Here is a 6936-nt window from a genome sequence, read left to right on the forward strand (position 1 = left end):
ATTTAATTAGTTATCCCCGCCAGATGTCTACAGGTGTCACTTCTGACCCAGTAAACAGCACGGAGTAGGGATGAAAATGAAGCCGGTCTCCTTTCTTTCTCACTCCCCACACAGTTGTCGGCCATCATTATTTTTATGCATCAAGTGTAGTAGTAACGTTGACAATTATTATTTTGCTATCTCAGTGTAACTCTCATATTAACTTTTAATCATTCCTATTTTATCAATAATAATTAAATTATCAATTTTGAGTGTATTTTGCACGATTAGTTAATCAAGTGATTTTATAACCTCAAAAGTACTCAACACGTGACACGAGCTTCCAATAACAACGGATTTTGTGTTGTAAGTATACTTTTTTTTATTTATATCGAAAATGTTGTCAATCTTATAAAAATGTAATTTTAATTTAATTTTATTAAAAAAATGTAATTGAACAATTAAGATTTTCATAGTTTCCAAAAAATCAATCATTATGAATCTTTATTTTGAAATGTCAATGGAAATATTGGTTGTATGAAAAAATTATAAGAGACAATGTTTTCATAAAATTTAATTTTTTACTTTTGTTTGAAAAATTTTTCCATAAAACTTATATTTTTGTTATAATTTCATAAATTAAAACTAATCATTTCAAAACTGCGGCAAAAATCCTGGCCCTAATTATACTTTTAACATTTTTCATCATTAAATAATTTCATTAATTCTATTTATGTATGTTTTGTACAGTGAGCAATGCCAAGAAAACGCAAAGGGGCTGATTTGAGCCGCAGTACAAGTAAAGCTCGAAAATTGCGAAATAGCAGATCCGAAAGAACAGTGTAACAGGGAAAATCGAACTTCCCGGAGTCTATATCGACCCCGATAATTGACGCACGGTAGGTAAGGGTTTTCCCTTACTTTTCGATTTTTGACAAGACTTTCGACTTGTCACCGGGCGTGCTAATCAAGATTCCCCACTACTGTTCCCGGAAAATGAAGCGGGGCGTAACAATAGGAAAGTTCGAGAGCCTGAGCTGAGGGTTATAAAAGAGCGAGCACGAAAAACATCGAGGCTTTTTCTCTTCTGGAAGCCAGTGGCCTTTTGCCTTTTGTGAATCAGTGACCTTGTTGACATTAGATAAGTCAAGAGAGTGCAGTTTTGAACGCTGATGATAGAAAGCAACTACTGAGGAGTTTATTACGGTATTTGGAATTGGACAAGCCCTGACCGGAAGCTAACATAGTGGTTTGAGACGACAAGACGCCAAGCGGCGGAGCCAGCCAAGTTGGACCGGAGTATCAGTCGTCGTTGGATAAAACAATAATTGAGTCTCCAGGTATTTTCGATTTTTTTAGGCCAAAATCGATTATTAATTTAATTAAGAGGCTGAAATAATTAAAATTAATTTCTCGAGCGGTCATTTTTATATTAGCAAGTTTTGTACTTTAGAAATTCATGCGCCAAGGTCATTTAGCTAGTTTTTGTTATTGGATATTTATTTTAAAAAGAATGAGATTAATAGTTTATTTGTGAATTTACTGTAGAGAATTTATAAGTAATTTATTATAGGCCTGTTGGCTATGATAAATTAATTTTAGTTAAGAATTTTCGAGATATAAAGAAAAGTAAATTTGAATAAGAAATGAAAATGCGTAATTAAGTCAGTGAAGGTCATTCTAGAATGTATGTAGTTAAGAGTTGTATTGAGACGCTTAGGATTCGAATAGTTGATGTTTAGAATTTTGTTTAGGAAGATTAAATTTAGTAAATCCTGTAATGAGTTCAGTAGAATTTATTAATTGAAAATATTAGTAGAAAATTTAGTAAGTGAACTAGTACAGAAATTTAGTGATTATGTAATGTAGTAAAATTTATTTGCAGTAAACAAGTGTTGGCGTAAAATTTAGTAGATTATGATAGTATTGTAAAGTTTTGGAAAATTAAATTTAGGCCAGTGGATAAATGTAATTGAATTGTTTAAGTTAGAAAAGTGCTAAATCAATTATTAAATAATTGATTGAATTTAAGGATAATTTATTAGATAAATTCGATAAGAAAATTTGGTGAATTTGGTAAATTTAGTTAATCTGGAGATTAAATTTATTTAAGGAAAATTGGTTAAAATTTTATTTAAGAAAATTTGGGAAATGAATTTAGTTAAGAAGATATATTAATGAATTTAATGAATTAAAATCGAAGGTCAGGAATTTTGTGTTAAGAAATTGTTAGGCGTAATTTTGGAATTTTGGAAAATACGAAATATTGAGAAGTTTTTATTGGGTAAAATATGCTGTTTGTTATTCCGTCAGTTGGACGAGGGTTAAGGAATTAAGAATCTAGATGCGTAATGGTCTATGATTAAATTTAGAAATTAGGAATCTAGATGCGTAATGGTCTATGATTGAATTAGGAAATTAAGGATAGATGCGTAATGGTCTATGTAGAGTTAAGAAATCAAGAAGATAGATGCGTAATGATCTATAGTTGAAAGAATTTGAGGATATTTAGTTGAAAGTTTTGGCAAGTGCCTGCGTAGGTGAGAGGTCCTCACAATTAAGTAATTGATAGGTTAATTTTAAGGGTAATATTATTAAGGAATTTTGTTAAAATAAAATTGCTTACATTGAATAAATAATTAAATTGTTAATAATTGTTTCTCAGTATTAATTCTTCAGCCTTTCTCAACTTCTCACGACCCGATCTTTCCTTCTCATGTTCCCCGGTTTCTGGGACACCGAGTATAAAATCCCAGTGGCGCCCTGTTCAAAGAGGAAAGGGTGACCAATTGGACAGGGCTAACCACCCCGTTACAACAGAAGAACAAATCCAGCAACAAAATACTGATGCACGTGTTAGAATGGCGCAATTGCATCAAGAAGAGCCAGAAGATACACGAGCTGAACGCAATGAAGTCAGAAGATTAGAACAACGACAATCACGCCGTTTCACAGTCAATAGACGAAGAACAAATGACCAACAATGAAAATATACTCATACCACGGATTCCTATTATACCTACAGATGTGCCAATTCAATTCAAACGTATTCAGTTTCCGATTAGATTGGCATTTGCAATGACTATCAACAAATCCCAAGGTCAAACGATGTCTGTTTGTGGATTAGATTTGAGAACACCATGTTTTTCACACGGACAATTATACGTGGCATGCTCTCGAGTGGGTAAACCATCCAGTTTGTTTGTGTTAGCTAAAGATGGACTAACAAAAAATATTGTTCACGCTATAGCATTAAGAGATTGATATTGTTTAATAGTGTTACTGTGGTAATTGTTTAATTAATGATATATAATTTTAAGGAATAAATTATAATAACTTAAAAGTAATGTTTGCCTTTTGTTATTTTTATATTCCCTCATCGTTCACAGCGCTCCATGCTTATTTCACGCATATACCATATTCTTACATACATACAATATACACATTTTAACATACATACATACTTACAATAAGTAAGCTATTTTTGTCTACACTAGAAATTACTAGGAAATTATTTATATGGCAAAACAACGTTTGCCGGGTCAGCTAGTATATATATATATATATATATATATATATATATATATATGCTATATATATATATATATATATATATATATATATATATATATTAGATATGACGCGGCTTGTCAGCACGATAACGTCTACAATTCTCAAGAGATCCTAATGAAACTTAACATACTCATTTTATGGACGATTACGAAGGTCGAGTTCAAATTTGAGCTGAATCGGTCAATTAGTTTAGAAATTACAGCATTTCATAATTTTGAAAAATTGAAAATTTTATATTTTTAGTCCTTCTTCTGTGAAGTTAGGAATATTATTTCAACAAGAATATAGTTATTAAATTTAACATGATTAAAAAATTATTTAAAACTTCGAATTCACATTATTCGAATTATTTCTCAATAGTTAATGGTTCGCCGAAATATTTAATTGACGGTTAAAAAATAATAAAATGTTGGTATTAGTAATTTTTGTTAGCTTATACGTCAATATGTAATTACGATCTTCAAATTATTATAAAAATATTGAACATTTTTCGTTTATATATTCTAAGATTATTAAGAAGAATTAATATATACATTCATCAATATATTATTGTTATTATAATTACAACTAATTCAATTTAACCGATAGCGTCTACAATTCTTAAGATATCTTATTTAAACTAAGCAAGTATAAAACAAGATTAAAAAGTAAGTAAGACCACAACAAACATGCTTATGCAATCAGAACTCAATAGAGTTCGCTTAGTAGTCAGAATATCGGAAGATAAAGACGACTCATTTACAAAAAGTGAAAAATTTTTTTGAGTTGAATACCTTAGCATTTATCTTATTATGGAATTCGTTTTTATTTATTTTTTATATTTCAATACGAAATCTACTTCCATTTCGGATGCCGAATGGCCTTTTTTTTTATTTTATATCTTTTTGTAAAGAAATAAGAAATTTTTTTTTCTTAATTGTCTTATGAAAGTTGACTTGGCGCGATTTTTTCTTACAGTGAAACTGTTTTTGTTCGGATTTTAGTATTTTTTGTAATTATAATAAAAATTTACAATTGGTACCAACTTAAATCTCGCGTTGGCTGCATTTTTTATAGCAAACTATCCTCTTGAAGCTACAGTTTATGTAAAACAATTCCAGCGCACCCTGGCGGGATGTAGATGCAAGCTGTGAAATGTATTTTTAACTGTAGTTTCCCATCTATTGGAAGATTACCATGCATTCTCGAATTATTCAGTCTGTGGCATGTCACTTTTTACATAGAAAAAAAGTCAGGATCGGAATTTTTGAGCTTGTTATAGTTTGTGCTGATAAAATTTAATAATTTCAAGTAGATTAATTACTATAATTGAATATAATTAATTAATATCAGTAAAATAAAGCATGAATTACTGTTATAATATAAAATTTAGGAACAAGAAGTACCGTAGAATTAAATAAAATTTTGCAACCTCAAAATACCGTTCTTGCTTACGGTAAACATAGTCGGTAGTTCGGCGCTCCGTTTACAACGGATTTGAACGGAATCTTGGCGCCAGATTCTACCGAATCTGTGGATTGACTGCGGATTTGACGGTTATCAAAACCATGCTAAATGCAAAAGCTACATATTATGCGATCAATTCTATTTTTCACCAAAAATCAATTCAGTCTTTCACTCAAAAAAATTTGGAATTGCCATGTGATCAAAATACTACAAGAGCAGAAAGAAAACTTTTTGAGCGATTTTTTAGCGGAACATAACATTCCATTTCACTTAATGGACCATTTGATTCCGCTATTAGAAGATTGCTTCCCGGATTCCAAAAATTATTTAAGATATGCGTCTTTAATCGTCAAAATGTGCCGCTATGGTGTTAAATGATATTGGTAAGACTGAAAAGAAGATTTGGAAATAAAATAGAAAAAATGTGCTATTTAGTGTAATGATTGATGAATCTACAGATATATCACGAACTCAGAATCTTTTGCATTATCGTCAGATTTTATGACTCCGTTGAAGACAAAGTTACTAGCCGTTTTAGAGCTATATCAAATTTTTAATGATGAAGATAATTGTACTGAAGCTTCGGCAGAACATATTTTCAATTGCATTAAAAAGTCGTTTGATAAATACTCCGTACCATTCTCAAACATCATTGGGTTTGGATCAGATGAATGCAATACAATGATGGGCGACAAAAATTCTGTGCGTACACGTTCCGAACAAAAATGTCCTGGCATCTACATTATGAAATGTATATGTCATTCGTTACACCTTTGCGCTGGTAAAGCGTGCTCTAAATTACCATCAGACTGTGAAAAATTACCTCATCTTATTTATAACCATTTTTCATCAAGTTCCAAGCGACAATTTGCATTTAAAGGGATTCAATTAATTTTAGATCTCAAAAATCATAAGATTATACGACCTGTACAAATACGTTGGCTGTCTATTTCAGCAGTTGTTGAACGACTTTTGAGCAATGGGATGCCTTGGTTTTATATTTCAATGATTTAAATTTTGATGAAGAATGCAAGAAATTAACTAAGAAGAAAAAATACCACTGAAAAACAAGTTTTAGAAGAAAACGCGGAGTCAGAAATCATGAAAATCAATAACTATTTACAAGATCCTATTTTAAATTATATTATACTTTTCTAAAGTGGGCTTTGCCGAAATTTACTGAGTTGAACAAGTTATTTCAATCTGACAAGCCGTTAATTGCTACTATTCATAAAAAAATGACTCTGGTTTACGTAGATTTACTAAAAACTTATATGGATAGCGACTATGTAAACAAAACAGCTCTGAGTAGTATTAATCCGTCAAATGAGTCTAAATTCATAAATATCCACAACATTTATATTAGGATTGAAGCTTTTAACTATTTTAATAAACCTGAATTCGTCAAATCCCTTCTTCTTGAACAGAAATTAGAATTTCTAACTAATTGCAGGAATTTTATGATACAAGGATGTGAAGAAATCAAAAAAAGATTTAAGTTTGATGATTTTTTGCTGCAAAATGTATCATTAATTAATCCCTCCGAAGCAATGGCTCAAAAAAAATTTTAAAACTACTCCAACATCATTGTTGCAAGTTCTGATGAATAAATTGCCTCCTGATTATTCAAATTCATCTCAAGCTCAAGACATTGATAATCAATGGAGAATATTTCCTCAATTTTGAATTACCAGCTAAGATCAAAATTACCATGATCCTGTGGACAGCTTTTGGCATAATGTCTATATGTATAGTGATACCAATGATGTTTGGAATTTTAAGCAATCGGCAAAATTTTTTGAATATTTTATCTTTGCCTCACTCAAATGCTTCGACTGCAAAAGAATATTCAGCAAGATTGGCCTAATTAAATGTCCCACCTGTAATAAATTAGTTACTTACACTGTTAATGGGCTGTTAGTATCTAGTCAGATTATC

Source organism: Cotesia glomerata, linkage group LG6 (genome assembly GCF_020080835.1).
Source record: "Cotesia glomerata isolate CgM1 linkage group LG6, MPM_Cglom_v2.3, whole genome shotgun sequence".
NCBI classification, from domain to species: domain Eukaryota; kingdom Metazoa; phylum Arthropoda; class Insecta; order Hymenoptera; family Braconidae; genus Cotesia; species Cotesia glomerata.